General features: G+C 32.7%; 2 long non-coding RNA genes across 4 annotated transcripts; one reads left to right on the top strand and one right to left on the bottom strand.

The window, feature by feature from the left end:
* Window positions 1–333: 333 nt before the first annotated feature.
* Window positions 334–17,883, top strand: LOC125676228 (uncharacterized). 3 transcript variants are annotated; one of them, XR_008801254.1, is made up of 4 exons: window positions 334–1,173; window positions 9,421–9,616; window positions 14,921–15,028; window positions 15,550–17,883. It is a non-coding gene; the product is annotated as an uncharacterized LOC125676228 (long non-coding RNA). The 3 variants fall into 3 exon arrangements; XR_008801253.1 differs by lacking the exon at window positions 334–1,173 and adding an exon at window positions 6,218–6,306; XR_008801255.1 differs by lacking the exon at window positions 334–1,173 and adding an exon at window positions 6,553–7,159.
* On the bottom strand, window positions 12,113–13,035 carry LOC125673544 (uncharacterized). Its single transcript, XR_007369584.2, has 2 exons — window positions 12,580–13,035; window positions 12,113–12,358 (listed from the first exon to the last, which is right to left on the bottom strand). It is a non-coding gene; the product is annotated as an uncharacterized LOC125673544 (long non-coding RNA).
* Window positions 17,884–18,095: the final 212 nt, after the last annotated feature.

Below are 18,095 nucleotides of genomic sequence, written 5' to 3'. Positions count from 1 at the left end.
CTGATCATCGTGGAAATGAAGAATTTGCCCTTTAACGGCATGAGAATAAATGAATAATCTAACTTTAAAAATTGTCAGCCCCCCCCCCCCCATCCCCCCCGAATTAAATGGTATTATACCCTTATATGGTTAGTATGAATATATAATAACTGGGTCATTCATTTAATTACCATAACATGTGAGAAACAGATGAGCAATTAAAATAATTTTCCTTCACATTGAATAAAAAAATTCAAATATGGACAAGAACTTGAAATGAATATATGTATATATATATATATATATATATATATATATATATATATATATATATATATATATATATAATAATCCAGAAATAAGTATAGAAAAATATATAGGCCTACAAGTTAGTAGCATAATAAAAATATCACAAAGCCGACTGAGCATACTTGTCTAGTTTCAGGAGTTACATATAAGTATTTAATTTCAAAACAATATATTCTTATTATATATAAATTTTATATAAATGAATATATTGAAATTTATACAAATTAAAGAAACTAGTATTTTTATTTATTTATTTTGTATTATTATTATTATTACTTTTTTTTTTTATTATTGTAATATAAAGTCAAATTCTTTTCTTATATTTTATCCCCCCTCCCCCCCATTTTTTTTTTTATTAAACCCGACTGTTTACCAACAATTGTGCAATGAATTACGCTAATTGAATTACAATAAAAGTATGTCAACTCCATGCTTACAATAAGATAGATATTTTTTTTTCAAAAATTGATAAATATAACCAAAAACCGGAAGTTGTCGTCTGAAGTAGAGTTATCTTTTCTTGGCCTAAGAGTTCAAAACTGTGCAGCAAGCTGGGATTTTATGTGGATAAAAACTATTTACATTGGGAATATTTGGAATATTTGAGTCTGGATAAGTTCTAGGACATCATTTGCATTAGTACATACGAGGATTTGTGTAACTTTTTTCAAGTAAGGTGTTTTATGACTTTGTTTACAAATCGTGTGCTACTTTCGATTCTTCCCTTGTGTATTTATATATGTGTGATAGAGAACAGAGCGGATAAGATGCCCCTGTGGCGGGAGTCAACAAACATGACAAAAAGAAGACGTAGAAAGGCTGGGCAGGAAATTCTGGATTCTTTCAATAAGGATTCTTTCTATATCAAAGAAACGCTGGAAAAGGGTATGTTTTGTTACTTGTTTGATGAAATATGATGTGAAGAATCTTATATCTTATTTTAAAGTGCAAGTGTGAAGGGGGGGGGGGGTCATTGACGATTGCTGCATATTAGAAATTCAATTGAAATGAAAAGACAGACATATTGGTTAATATTTTCCCTTCAAATAGTACACAATGTATACTACTCGGGTAGGTTAAGGATTCCCTTATAGAATATCACAGTGCACTTTATGCCTTTACTTCTCCGAACTACCAATATATGACGTCATAATGGAAAATGACGTCAAGTCACTGCAAACTTGAGCTGTTATGACGGGGAGAGTGTCAAAAACTCTAGACCTTATTTAAAACTGCCTATAAGATGTCAGAACGCTATAGCGCGCTATTGCAAAATCCACGTGTCTGAATTGTATTTTAATATCTTGCATGTGCGAATATTTTAAAATAGTTTGTTTCATTACCCTTGGTTGAAATTCAGCGTGTTTAAACTGCTTTCGAAAAATATACTTTTGAAATATACTCTGATTTAATTATACAAGTGGTAAGAGGTTTTATGAATGACGTGTTTATAAAAAGAGTCTAGCGCAGGCAATTCATTTGAGATCTTTTACGGAAATCGTAAGATGGGTTTGTTCTCTATCCGAATCTTGCTCGGGTAAATGTGTGATGGCTTTGCTTGAATACAGATTACCCTCAAATGTGTAGGTAAGTGTGTCGGTAAGTTGAACTCTTCATGAAATACGTGTATTTTGTACGCAAGCAATACTACCATTTTCCCCAAGCACATGTCGGTACACAAGGATATGGTGAGTTCATTTATCAAACAAAAAGTTAAAAATAATTGTTAAATTTGCTGCGCTATTTTAAAGCGATTTATGTGAAACACTTCAAACAATTATAAATGACCGTCAGGTGATCAACGAAGCCATGTGATATCATAATAGATATGCTAATATATAGCCCAGAGAACCTTCTATATAAATTATCTGTATTTAAGCATATAAATTACAAGTGAAAACCAAAAACCGACCTAGCAATCCAATGCATGTTTTGAACGCATTTCAAACTCCGGGAAGCTGTATTCATTTCACAATATTTTAGAATTCAACTAATAAACGATATGAATGTGCACACATATGTGTCATAGCAATATGAGATTTTGTAAGTATTATAATAAATGAATTTGGTTCCCGTTAATTGGAGATACGGGAAAATAGTACACGTAATGTAGGTTTTTGAAGCCAAACTTGAGATCGGAGTCTATCCCCCCTTTTCTTCTTTAATTCATCTACCTATTACTATATATAGTCCTTCCTCTCACTTATTGTTACGCATGCTTAAAATAGAACATGTCATTTTGACTTGTGTCTAAAATTTGTAGACCTTATCAGGACCTTAGAAAGCAATTTCAATGGGGTAGGGGGGGGGTCTTTTTCCTGGGGGAAGGGGGGCACTACCAAACAAAAGGACAAGATAGGATCAGACCCCTCTTTGCTCTTTGTTTGTGGTGTTCCTAAGAATGATGCAATAATTCATCATTAGAAACCTGTTGCCATCCCTGTTATGAAATGAATATTGATTTTAAGTTATGGGATATCATATACAAAGGTCACATAAGGTCACAAAATATTATGCCAATATCCGATTTTTTTTTTCCATTTTTTTTCCTTCATTTTTTATGCTGCAAATTTTCATTAATTTTCAGCACATTTTGTTTCAGAAAACAAGAAATGAAAATCCAAAAGGGATTTACTTAATAAAACATCAACGTACTTCATTGTTACTCAGTTGATAACGCACTTGTTTTCTGTTGCTTAAGACTAAAATAATTGTAATAAATGTTTTCAGGTTGTTTATACTAGGGATGCTAGTGCTGCAGCAATGCATTCAATGATTTAAAAAGTGATCAAATCACTGATATAAATTATAAATAATATAGCTACAACCATTTGTTTTGCTTTTTTTCTTTTATTCTACTCAATTCCTAAGATCTTATTGTGGTCTAACTAACCTAAAGCTGTGTGTTAATATTAATTGTCTGCCATTTCATAACATTGTATTCTTTGATTATTAACAAAACGCCAATATTTTAACAAACTCTCTCAAACCGGAAAAAATCCCAAGTTCCGACATATAGAATTCTTTTTCTCATAATTATTCTTGGGATCACACGCTCAGGATGATTATAATAAGCTGCATGATGCATATTAGATGGTAACATACATTTATTAATGTTAGATTATACTTATAATATTATATTAAAAATTAAATGCTCTAGATTAACTATTTTCAAACTAATGTTAAAAGAATACTTCATAAGTCCTAAAAATTTAAATTTTCTCTGGATTTCTTTTTGTGTGGTGGTATCTAACGTAGGTCCAAGTTCCTGTGTAAACCACTGTAAACAGCTGATTGAGGTTACAAGGCATATTATGGGTGTTGAAAATGCGCATCGAGCGTTTGATTTCTTGTCATTCTGCAGTGCTGTAATCTTGTTTATACTCTCTTACATCCGTGCAATTTCTTGTCAATCGCCATAGATGTGTTAGACCATGATAAAAAAAATTATATATTCTCATCCCCGGCCGCCTCGATTTCCCCCCTATTATTGTAAAATTTCTGATTTTCTTCGTCTTGATTCTGGTCGGGATCGGTATTCACCTCCCCATTCAACTTTCATTTTAATACCCGCGTATTCTCCTTGACAGCTGACATGACAGGCTAGGCACAGGGGCTCGTCACGAAATTTTTGTCTTAATAAAATTTGACATCGTCTATTCTATATTTACACAAGGGAGGAATCCAGAATCCCAAAATTCGCTAACTAAAATTTTCATTCGTCTCCTTTTTATATTTCAAGGACGTTAAATATTACGACCCCGGTCTCGATCGATCGAGGAAAGATCATAGTTTGTAAAAATACCTAATATATGTTTGCACCGGCAATAGATATCAAGAAGCAATGCGTTTTCTGTCGTTTACGAACCACAGGAACTTTTCCTCAATCACCCAAAATAGAAAACGCGTTCTTATTGGTCAATTCATATTGTACACCAAACCCGAGCTCAAAGGCCTCTCGATCACCTGAGTATCATATCCCATACATAGACCATGTATTTAGCTTTTCTCACACGTTTGAGAGCAGAGAACATTTTTAAAGATTATTTCTTAATTAAAAAAAAAATCCCTGTGCCTGCAACACCGGCGATCAAAACATTATGACCTGATAGTACAGCATAAGAGCGTATTGAATTGACCAATGAGAACGCGTCTCTATTTTGGGTGATTCACAGGGGCATCTTATCCGCTCTGTTCTCTATCACACATATATAAATACACAAGGGAAGAATCGAAAGTAGCACACGATTTGTAAACAAAGTCATAAAACACCTTACTTGAAAAAAGTTACACAAATCCTCGTATGTACTAATGCAAATGATGTCCTAGAACTTATCCAGACTCAAATATTCCAAATATTCCCAATGTAAATAGTTTTTATCCACATAAAATCCCAGCTTGCTGCACAGTTTTGAACTCTTAGGCCAAGAAAAGATAACTCTACTTCAGACGACAACTTCCGGTTTTTGGTTATATTTATCAATTTTTGAAAAAAAAATATCTATCTTATTGTAAGCATGGAGTTGACATACTTTTATTGTAATTCAATTAGCGTAATTCATTGCACAATTGTTGGTAAACAGTCGGGTTTAATAAAAAAAAAAATGCGGGGGAGGGGGGATAAAATATAAGAAAAGAATTTGACTTTATATTACAATAATAAAAAAAAAAAAGTAATAATAATAATAATACAAAATAAATAAATAAAAATACTAGTTTCTTTAATTTGTATAAATTTCAATATATTCATTTATATAAAATTTATATATAATAAGAATATATTGTTTTGAAATTAAATACTTATATGTAACTCCTGAAACTAGACAAGTATGCTCAGTCGGCTTTGTGATATTTTTATTATGCTACTAACTTGTAGGCCTATATATTTTTCTATACTTATTTCTGGATTATTATATATATATATATATATATATATATATATATATATATATATACATATATTCATTTCAAGTTCTTGTCCATATTTGAATTTTTTTATTCAATGTGAAGGAAAATTATTTTAATTGCTCATCTGTTTCTCACATGTTATGGTAATTAAATGAATGACCCAGTTATTATATATTCATACTAACCATATAAGGGTATAATACCATTTAATTCGGGGGGGATGGGGGGGGGGGCTGACAATTTTTAAAGTTAGATTATTCATTTATTCTCATGCCGTTAAAGGGCAAATTCTTCATTTCCACGATGATCAGAGACAGATTACCTATTTTTTCTTACCTTCAAAAAGGAAAATTACATAACTCAAAAACTCTTTATTTTGTGTGAAGGGGGGGGGGGGTTAAAATAGCACCAGACAGGGACAGATTACAGTTGAGGACAGATGATTTATTTTCATAATTTTTGAAGACACGTTATACATTTCTAAAATCTGCTTTTCTTTTGTAATATAAAGTCAAGTTCCTTTCTCATATTTGGTTGTTGTTTCTTTTTCTTTTTTTTTTTTTTTTTTTAATTTATTCATTTATTTTTTGTAATTCAAAGTTAAAGGAAAATCTATTGTATAATTGCCTATTATATTACAATATTTCTTTTCAGACACTGATTTACAAATTAACGCCTCTTTACTTTATTGATCCTTGATTTTATGCTACTCAAATATAGATTCCAAATACCGGAAGTTGTCGTCTGAAGTAGAGTTATCTTTTCTTGGCCTAAGAGTTCAAAACTGTGCAGCAAGCTGGGATTTTATGTGGATAAAAACTATTTACATTGGGAATATTTGGAATATTTGAGTCTGGATAAGTTCTAGGACATCATTTGCATTAGTGCATACGAGGATTTGTGTAACTTTTTTCAAGTAAGGTGTTTTATGACTTTGTTTACAAATCGTGTGCTACTTTCGATTCTTCCCTTGTGTATTTATATATGTGTGATAGAGAACAGAGCGGATAAGATGCCCCTGTGGGTGATTGAGGAAAAGTTCCTGTGGTTCAAAAACGACAGAAAATGCATTGGTTCTTCATATTTATTGCCGGTGCAAACAGATGTTAGGTATTTTTACAAACTATGATCTTTCCTCGATCGATCGAGATAGGGCTTCTTAGATTTAACGTCCTTGAAATATAAAAAGGAGACGAATGAAAATTTGAGTTAGCGATTTTTGGGATTCTGGATTCCTCCCTTGTGTAAATATAGAATAGAGAGGGTGGCTAGGTGAAGGTATGGGTAATTTCTTGTGAAAGAATTAGATTGGTGAAGTTATGTAGTAAGAGATGTTTACATTTAAATGAACTTTAATTCGGGCATAATAGATAAATCTGCACCCATTAATGAGGTCAGCAAAAATCTGTACAATGGAGGAAATAAAAATTATAAAATAATCATTTAAGACAAAGCAGTATAAATCTTATATCATGTGAATGAAGGCATATCTTAAAATTCACAGATTAGGTCATGTCTATGTTAGTGTCCATTTTCAGCAATAAGATGCAATTAATGCTGTGCCCATAATACGCCATATTGTATGTATAAATATATTATGAATAACAAATATAAGAATATTTTTCAATGAAAACAATTAATCAGGCATATATGAAATGCCTTGTCCTGGTACAATAAGATAAGATTTATTGAGACCAATTTTAGGCCCTTGAGGGCATACAAGAAGATAGGTGGAACATTCTATCGTTAAAATGATATTGTCCTACGGACCCAGTTTAACAAAAGAATTCGTTTCCATGTATTGACAATGTAGCAAGATAAACACGGGTGTTACTCGAACTCAGTGAATTCACTATGAACAATCCCAAGAGTTCTTAATGTCAGCATGGTGTGTAAATTCGAAGGGAGAAAAACGTTGAGAAAATGAGCTGAATTTTCGTCTTTATCTGGATTACTTTTTAGGGTAAAATTCATTATTCAGCTATCCCATATTTACACAGTGTTTTAGTTTGTGTTTTTATACTGTTAGATATTCGAATCCATTTCATGTGACTTTATCAATTACATTGTTTACATTAAAACCCTTGTGATGTCACAATTGTTGATATGAAAAGGATATAAATATAATATGAGCTTTATTCACTGTAAAAAGCATGAACATATAATAATAGCAAGCGTAGCAAGGCGCAACGTGCCGCTTGCAAAGCGAGCTCAATATAGACATTCGTGTAAGAACAGGAAATTCAAACTGAAATCTATACATTAATTGTCAAGCAAATTTTTGTGTGAAACCTTCCCAAAATTCCTTTGCTACTGTACCAGCAAAGTAATTTACATTTCATAAAATACAATGTAATTGTTTAACTTAATCAAGTTCAAGTAAACACAATTTAAGTCAAATTTAACTAAATTTTGGGGTAGTGTCTTATGTGTGTTTGTAATCACATTATATGATAATTGCTTGCCTTCATGAATGCAATTAAAAAAACAAAATGTACAGGAAAACAAATATGGGAATTAGGGACCCAAACTCTTTAATGAAATTGTGCAATATAAATAATAACCATCTAAAAATTCTTACCAAAAACCTTCTCCGTTAAATGTTAATTCGTAGATGTATTTGAGATTCATTGTCATTGGGATTTTGAAAATTGTTTAGGTATTAAATTTTGATATGCCAGACACTCAGTCATATGATATCTGGTTATATTTAGACTAAGTGATCAAATTCTGTATTAGTGGCAAACAGCAGATAATCAGTAAATTAACAAAATACTCTTTTGACTTTTTCTCAAAAGCAAAATACCCATTGATTTGAAAATCGGGGGATAAATACTCTTTGTGGTAAAAAATTATCTGGAGCTCTGATTTTTATATATACATATGTAGTATGCGCTACAGTTAATTTGAACCATTAACATTATGTTGTGACCATGTAATCTCTGCGAATCTTGCTCAGTAGGGAAAGCAGGATTTAATTTGATGCTGTTATAATCGATCATTGTTTGTGAATAGTATCCTCAAAGACAAATATTTATGGTCCAAATATTATGTTTAAAGTAATTTTTTTCTGACGTAGACCTTATAAAGCTGCTCAATATGCATTTTTTGTTGCCATGACAATAACCAATTTAAATTTTATTCAGGATATAAAAACTGCTATTTTTTTAGTTTTAATATAATATAACATTTTTAAAATAACATTTTTCTACCAATTAGGATAATCTTATAGATGATACTCTTTTCAAAAATTCTACCAGCTTTTTACCCCATAAGTTTGCCTCGTGTAGTTTTTATACCACTAGTATTCCCTTTTGTACAAAGATCCCGAAAATGTAAAACATCACAAAAATAAGCCCATCTGGTCAAAAAACGACATGGGCGATTTTTTTTAAAAAGTCAATTTTTAAAAGATAAATTCCTACTGAACATACTGATATGCAACATGTCTTTGTTTGCCACATATCAAAATGTCTAAACCTTGCCTTAAGCAGGTCAAAAACTTGAACTTTTACATCCTAATTTATGTCTATTTGATATCAACTTCACAAGTTTCATGTCCAATAAACTAATCCTATCGGTCTTCTACTGAGGTGAAATTCATAAGGTAGTCAAGCAATATTATGTATACAAGTAGGGTTTCCTCATAGAATTAAAGTTCTTTTAGTGAAAAAAATTGCATACAAGTTATATGTAGGTAGCTGGTGTTTGGAATGCGACACCTTGAACATCAGCTTTTGAACCATACGTACAATACAAAAGCTAATGATCCTTAGAATTATTGAAATTTATCTTTAAAAAAAAAAACAACAAGAAAAGTCTTATTTTTATTGTACAGTATTAAAAAAGATTTTCAAAATTTTATATGAAATCTTCATGATTACATAGGAATGTCAGACTATGTCTAAAACTGTTGATCTCGTCACAAGTTTGCTACTTTCGGTTACTCAGGGCAAAGACAGGTTTGAAAACCATATTTTTATTTGTAGTATTTGTGCAAAATAATCTGCAAGATTTTTTCCAAGTTGCATCCTGTTTTCAAATCATTTCAAATACAAATGTATTTATAATTTACATGTAGTTCATACAACATGTACAAGTGAATTGTAGCTCCAGAAATCTTGCCTTTATGATATTATTTAGCAGCATCAACATTTTCCAGTGACAAAATCATAGTCATGCAAGCTAGGCTGAATTTTATGGTGCAATTTTTTTTTCATTAAGGGTTGATGCTTCACAGGAAGACGGTTCGTTTGGACGCCTGTTAAACGATGATCATCTTCATCCAAATTGTAAGCCAAAAGTCATTGAGATAGATGAGAAGCCAGTTATTTGCTTTTACTCTCTAAAACCAATACTTCCAGATACAGAACTGTTGTATGATTATGGGCCTGGTAACATGTATCCTTGGAGAAGAAAGGTAATGAAGCCATATTTGCATGCTTGTTTTTTTTTTTTGTGTGTGTGTATGTGTGATTTAAGGTGGATGAATATACACATGTAAATATTCAATCTCATCGTCGGAAACCCACGGTTGATTACACTTCGTTCCTCTCTCCATCACCCGTGGGTCCATTCATTCCTACTCGCTCGTTCTAATGAATAAATATTTTAAAATATCGTCCAATCAAAGTAATCGTTATAGTAATGGAACTCTTCTGTTTTTAAAGGTAGCACTAACTTAACTTTGCTACCACAGCAATTCTATACCGAAATTGGGGTGAAAGCGTCTTTTTGATTGGACAAATCGCTTAGGGTTTTCTATGAGCGCCCAATCAAATTGCCTCATTAATTATTCATGAGAACGAGCGAGTAGGAATGAATGGACCCATGGGTGATGGAGAGAGGAACGAATCGTAATCAACTGTGGGTTTCCGACAATGATTCAATCTAATTTCAGCTCATTTGCATTGCTATATTTCATGTTAGCTGAATCAAAAATAAGATATCGATTGCATGACTCTTTTATCTGTAGACGTCCAAAAGAAGTACAAAAAATACAAATCCATGGAAAGGTCTTATTTTTGTGCATCATGTTCTTGTTTTGTTGAAACTTATCACCAGAATTTTTTATTGAACTTAACACTCAGAGAAAAGCAAATTTATAATTTATCTATCTTCAATATGCTAACTTAAGACTATGGTTACAACCCGAGTACATCAGTTTTGAAGCAATTTACTGAAGTTCATCTTAGGGTTCATCTTTTTCTAACTTATATGAAACTTGAATGAATACATAAGACATATTCCACCAAATTAGCATAAAATGTCCGTCAATTTTTTCCCCTCCGTATTTAAAAATAAATATGCTCAAAAAGTAAAGAATGTTTTTAATTACAAACTTGAATGGACTACAGTTAATTATAAAATCAAAAATATTTTGCCACACATAAATTGTTAAAATTATTTTGGTATGTGAATGTTCAAAATATGAGAAAAATTGACAGAATTAACTCCCGTGAGAAGTAGTACCCAACTTCTCAGGTACTTTATTTCAACTTAAATAGGAAAACAAGGGGCGAAAAAGATGTAAAAAAATGTATGTACTTTTACTTAATTTTTATCAAAAAAATTGCAAACTATTTATGAAAACAAATTATACAAAAGTAAATTCAAAGTAAGCAGTTTTTGTAACTTTCGTTCTGTCAAACATATTGACGTTAGCACTAATGTACATATGTACATAGAGATGTACTGCAAAACAATTTGCTTTGATTATTTTTCTGGAATTAAGCATTAAAAGTCATAATCTAATTGTGGAACAGATTTTATTTTCTTTAAACAAAATATTTAACTTAAGAAATTACATTGATATTTGGTCTAACATCATTCTGTCAAATTCTACTCGGCACAATGTGACATTAGCACACTTCTTTACCAAACCATTGTAAGAGTTGTGGTTCTTTATTATTATTACACCTCTCCCTGCAAGGGGCGTTGTAATGGGATTTTCCAATTGAATGGCAGGTTGAGTGAATGAGGTATCCAGATTTACGTAAAACTTCAAGCGATAGACTTTCTGTCAAAATTGCTGATGTTAGCAACATGTGACGTTAGCATAAGAAATCATTCTATTTATACTAAATTGTACGTCAAACTACAGGTTTATGAATTCAAAGACTATCTTATTGCAATAAAAACTCATCATGGGAAACTACTTATACTCTATCATGATTTACATCACTGCGAAAAAGTTCTGCAAGATTTTGTTCCGTCAAACAATAACATTAGCATAAAAAAAGTTCCGTCAAAAACCGACATTAGCATTGACAGAAAATAAAAGATTCGGAGTCATTATTAAAGCACAACAAACATTGGTCTCGATGTAATGTATATAGATTACATTTAAACCTTTCATTAAGAGAGCCATGTAGTTAAATAATTTCATAACTTATTTAGTAAACAGAAGATTTATTAATTGCTAATTCATTTTCCGTCAAGTGTTCCGTCATAAAAATGTGACGTTAGCAACCGTTTTTAAAAAAATGAAATTAAAAGTGAAAGAATACTTTTATAATTTTATTTTTTACATTTTCTTCATCCTGAGTGTTAATATTTTTAGTTACCACAAAAAATTACCACAGTTTGGCACTTTGAAAAAACATTCCAAATGGGAGTCAATACAAGCCTTTTTCATGGAACATGTCATAAGCATACATGCCAACTTTTGAAAATCCCCATGGGGGATTTTGCGCGCGACGACCTTTTTTCAACGCTCAAAATTCACGACATTTTACCATGAAAATAAATATTTGTCTTTTCAAATAAAATATCAATCTAATCATTATACATGTATCATACATCAAGTGTGTTTGACCATTAACTTTAACAAAACTATATAAAAAAAAAACTTTGAAAGATATAGATAAGTATTTTATTAAAAGCATCTATTCAGCAAAAAATCCTCTCCAACAAATCACATACATATTATCAAATAATACTTAAAGTTGCATCCTTTTACACCATATATACATTGGCTGGTCTATATATCAAAATTTAAATTAAAGCACATGCATTTAGGTACGACTACAAAGGCAATCTTGCTTGTCTGTAAACAATTTCATGGGCTTGCAGAGTCTGGTGGAAATCTGCATTGCAACCAGAAAAGGAGTGATCTGCCCTGCTATGAAGTTTGCGAATGAAACCTTTGCACCCATGACATCTGAAATAATTACCAGGAAAAAACACATCAAAATATACGTTTTTACTATTAAAATATTAAAGGCTACTTGCTAATATAAAATTCAGTACAGACTTGTGCAAATTACGCATCACAAAGTCTATTGAATATTACACTATATAGACTATGTAATACATCGCTATAGACAGATAGATTCGGGTAGCCTATATTATCATAGTTGGAAAAACATATATTTTACGTACCTTTAATATTGCATATTTTGGATGCTGTCGGCGAGAGGCAAAAATCGGGAATGTCCGATTGTTTGGTGGTGACACTGCACTATTATCATTGCCATTCACGTTTGTGTAAAGGATATGTCAATTTGAAATCCGTCTTCCCGATTAATTACTATCAAAACATGCTTCGCACTGTCCAATAAGCACCCCGACACGGGCAGACCAAGTAAATTACATCACTCCGATACCATGCGACACAGGTAAACAGCAATGGCTGACTATTGTCCCGATTTCTGATTGGCCAGTTCAGAAATGACGCGGGATTTCAAATTCCGGTTGGAAATGGGGGTTTGTTGTCGTAAAATGGGAGATATTTTTAGAAAATCGGGATTTCGGGGTATTTTTGCAATCCCGATCGGGATATCGGGATTTGCCTTTTCAACTGCTTCAAATCGGGAAAATCCCGCACAAATCGGGAAAGTTGGCATGTATGCATAAGCTCAGAAGTTGTGAAATGGTCAATGTACAGTGTTTATACATACAGCAAATTTGCTGGACCTATAACGAAAAGTGTATATATTTGTTTATGGTTACCCAAACAAACCCTAATGTAATAGCTTTCTTTAGAATATATTTTATGCTGGTATGAAATTTTCACTGTTTCACTACTGCTGCAAATCACTTCTTTTTCTTTAGAGCTTTAATTTTATGTAATGACTTGAGACTGTCTGCTTACATGTATTTTTAATGTTAAGGATTATTTTCAACAATATACAGATTTCTATAAAAATTTTGTCTTGCTAATATATACTATATGACTTTCTTGCAAAAATAAGGTGTCAAAAAAAATTGGTGCTCTACAGTGTGTCAGAACTGTTGGTTAGATGGACAATCTATTGTTTACTACCTTGTGTTAAACAAAAAGTGGGTTTCACATAGTTTTTCTACTTTAGACTAAAATAGATTGGGAATTTCCCGTATTAAGAAAGGAGAAAATGTATGTCAGGACCAGGTATCGAACTGAGACTCCTGCATCACTAGTGCAGGTGCTCTACCAACTGACCTATCCAGGCAAATATACATGGTCCAAACCATTACATTCCAAAGTGATGTAATTGGTTCATTCTTGTCATCCAATGAAATACCTCATTTCTTGCTACGTTAGGCTATGACTTTAGCATATGTAAACAAACTTGCTGAAATGGCAAATTTTGCTAACTCAAATGGGAAAAGTACATGCAAATTAAGTTTTTAATTACTCTATCATGGACTAATATAGTGTTTAGAATGCTTGAATTAATCTTTATAAATTATGTAATAGAATGCAGATTGCAAATTATTCTATTTTATATCAAATGGTGGATCGGTCGAGCTACACAAAAGTACCCTGAAATTAGTGTTCAGTGTAGAGAGGGTCATTAAACATGTTAAAGCAAAGTGATTTTCATTCCGTTTCGTTGTAAACCATGTTGACAACTTAACAATATAAATTACGTTTATGAGAGCAAAATGGTCAGTCCTTGGTATTTTGCTAAAGGGATGTTTTACTGTACATGTATTTATTCACCCTGTGGAAGTTTGATATGTATACTTTCTATACTTACAGTGTTTTAATGTAGAATTATGACCACAGCATTTCTTTTATCTTGGCAGTACTAACTGTTAAAATTAATATTATTATACCCCCCCCCCCCCGCAACTTGTTGCGGGGGGTATACTGGAATCGGGTTGTCCGTCTGTCTGTCTGTAGACGCAATGGTTTCCGGGCTCTAAAGTATTATCCTTTCCACCTACTGTCACCATATCATATATATGGACTACCCATGGGATGAAGATGTTCCCTATCGATTTTGGGGTCAAAGGTCAAGCGCACTGGACATCGAAGTAGCAATATGGTTTCCGGGCTCTAAAGCGTTATCCTTTCCACCTACAGTCACCATATCATACATATGGACTACCCATGGGATGAAGATGTTCCCTATCGATTTTGGGGTCAAAAGGTCAAAGGTCACGCGCACTAGACATCGAAGTAGCAATATGGTTCGGTTTGTCATGCCATTTGTTTTTTACACTCAGAAAAGAGGTAGTTTATACCTATTACCAACACCCTTTGGGAGATTGGGGTAAGATGGGGGTATTCTTAGTGAGCATTGCTCACAGTACCTCTTGTTTTTCATTACTAATGCCATAAAATCAGGGATCCAAGGCCTATGATAATTGTTCTAACTTAAAACAAAAAGGTGGTGGCTCATACCTCACATTACAAAGGTTTTAACCTATGAATATGTGTGCCTATCATAAAATGGCACTTTCTATTCTGGTTTATATATTTGTGTTTTTAAAATTAAGTTGCAAATTTTTCCAGAGGAAGTAAAGGATATTGATGCCAGTTCTTGTGTGGATGATGAGGATCAGAGTGAGGAGGAAATAGATGACAGTCAAGACAACCAGAATTTCCAAACTGTGACTCCAGGTACTGTATACACACTGCATGAAACAATTTTGAGCATCAAGTTTCTTTACTTGGTATTGTAAGCATAATCCCAACATGGACTACATACATGGAAATGTGTAGTTCTCAAGACTTGAAATGGAGTTTGTGAATGGCAGTCAGGATGATTATACTCAAGAATAGAGCAAGGTTTAGTTCAGGACACAAGTTATTTGCATTGAGTGAACTTTGCCAGTATGAAAAACATTGTACTTCACACAAAAGTCTTCTGAATGGAGATGGGGGAGCTGAGATTAAATTCCTAGTAGAACAAAGTATATAATTTTGTGCATAGTTAACCACTCAAGTACACAGACCATTCAATTAATGAAAGATAAATATGTAAACAATCACTCTCCTAAATCGCATTCATATGATAAAAATCACTTCACTCTTCTCAAAATATTTAGCCAGTCATGATGTACCACTTTCTGAGCAATTTGCAATATCTATACACATACCATACTACCAACCAAAATTATAGTCTGAAAACTTGATTTTAGGGAAGAGGGAGGCAGTATCTGATAGCGGATGCTCCAGAGAAATAGATGAGTCTTCATCCAAGCGACAGAAGTTACAGAAAAAGCCATGGACTTCATCTGAAATGAACTCCATTCACAAACATTTTTCACACTTTATTACCATGTTGAAGGTACCTGGGAAAAATGATGTAACAAACGTTTTGAAAAAAGATAAAAACCTTTCAAAAAGAACTTGGAGAAATGTAAGAGACCAAGTCTACAATCTAATTAAAAAACAGAGAAAATGTTGATTTTGATACTACTTTGATTGTTCACTAGAATTGATGGTATCTGTATGAAAAATGATATTTTTGTTTACAGTTCTTACAATTTACATAAATTGCACATAAAAGAATTTGTTGAATCATTATCAAAATAGATTTTGACAAATTTCAGCTTTTTAGCTCATATGAGCCAAAGGCTCAAGTGAGCCTTTCTGATCAAAATTTGTCTGTTGTCTGTCATTGTTGTGACCGGAAGGTCAGATGTTCGAATCCCTGCTGTGACTTGACCTGAGTCAATAAGAAATAGGTAGCAACTGTTCCATGGCCAAGCGCTCAACACATTGAAATAATAGTTTCAGGTCTTTCAGATGAGACCTTAAAAACTGAGGTTCCGTGTCATGGCAGGTGTTGACATGATAAAGATCCCTCACTGCTCGATGGCCCTAAGTTCTGAGTAAAGGTCTAAATTTGAAGCCCTTCGCTGGTATATGGTGAGGTCTCTATATGACTGAAAATCTCAAACGGGATGTAAAACAACATACAATCAATCTATCAATCAGTCATTGTCAACTTTTTACAATATCATCTTCTTCTCCAGAACCACTGGGCCAGTTTCAACCAGACTTGGCACAAATTAGGAATTCAAGTTTGTGCAAATGAAGGGCCTTTCAAGGTCTTTCAAGGGAAAATAATTAAGAAAAAGTAAAATTGGGTGTTGTCATTCAAAAATCTTCTTCTCAAGAATCTTTGGGTCAGTAAAGATGAAACTTAAATGAAAGCTTTCTGACAAAGTGTAAATTCAATTTATTCAAATCATGACCCCGGGGTATTGGTGGAGCCATTATGGGCAATCAAAGTTTTACATAGGAATACATAGGAAAAATCTTTAAAATCTTCTTCTTAAGAACAGCAGAGTCATAATCAGTCACATTTATATGGAAGCATCGTCAGGTAGTGTAGATTCAAGTTTGTTCAAATCATGACCCCTGGGAGTAGGGTGGGGCCATTATGAACAATCAATACCTAGGAATACATAGGAAAAATCCTTAAAATCTATTTCTCAAGAACAGCATAGCCATGATAATTCATTTTATATGGAGGTATCCTCAGGTAGTGTAGAATCAAGTTTGGTCCAATTGTGGCCCTGAGGTACGGTGGGACAACTATGGACGGTCAAATTTTTTACACAGGAATACATAGCAAAATTCTTTAAAACTATTTTCCCCATGAATAAAAAAGTAATGATTAGTCACATATATATAGAAGCATCCTATGGTAAGCATAGATTCAAGTTTGCTCTAGTCATGAATCCCCCCCCCTCCCCCCTCCCACTACCTCCTGGGCTACAATGAGTAATCAAATAAAAGTTTTTCATAGGAATATGTGGGGGAAAAAATCTTCTGATTAAAAACAAGAATGGTCATAATTACTCAGGTGAGCATTGTGGCCCATGGGCACATTGTTTAATCAAAATGCAGAGAATATGTTAATTTGCATATTACATGTACATGTAATATTGATCAGTTGGTCATGTGGTATAATTTTATATCTGAAATTAAATGATGACAATTGTATGAATGATGATGAGTTTAAAGTCAGATTCTTTAACACATGTATTTTCAAGAAAAAAATTATCTGGAGGTATTTTGGAAATTTACTTTTTATAGTATTGTAATAAATGTTTGTTTTCATGCTATGTTGAAGGTCGAGTATCTACGAACACAACTGACTTGAATGAACATCAGAAGTATTAGATAATGTATTTACAACTGAAACTGTAATTGAATTTTATCAATTGAATTTGTGAAATTAATTTGATTATAAATTCTGATTTTTTACCTAAATTTAAACATTTTGTTGCTTAGTAGATCAGACAACATTTAAATCATAAGATTTAAACATGATACCCATAGGCCATTTTACTTAAACTGTTTGTGTTGACTGAATTGTTCAGTACTTTTTTGTCAGTCAATAACTTAATACCTCAGTATGTGAGCAGTTCCGGGAGAATGGTGTCTGGTGTGAATAAGGGACATGCAGTCAATTTGTAGCTCATGGATCTAAAAGAGGAATAAATATGATATACGCTCTGTATTTGAGTCATAGTTAGCACTGTCCCAGGGTGAAGTTTTTGCAGCAGATCTATCACTATGTAAATACATACTTTGCATAGAAGGAACTCGCATGATTGAACAGTGCTTCACAAGCCTTGCATGACGTGTGTAGCAAACATTGAAGGTGTTGTAGGAAGTTTTACAATGATTTGATTTTACATGAAAAAATTCCAAAGTATCACATACTTTT

This window comes from Ostrea edulis, chromosome 3, assembly GCF_947568905.1.
Source record: "Ostrea edulis chromosome 3, xbOstEdul1.1, whole genome shotgun sequence".
Classification (NCBI taxonomy): Eukaryota; Metazoa; Mollusca; class Bivalvia; order Ostreida; family Ostreidae; genus Ostrea; species Ostrea edulis.
This window is presented reverse-complemented; position numbering and strand designations above follow the sequence as displayed.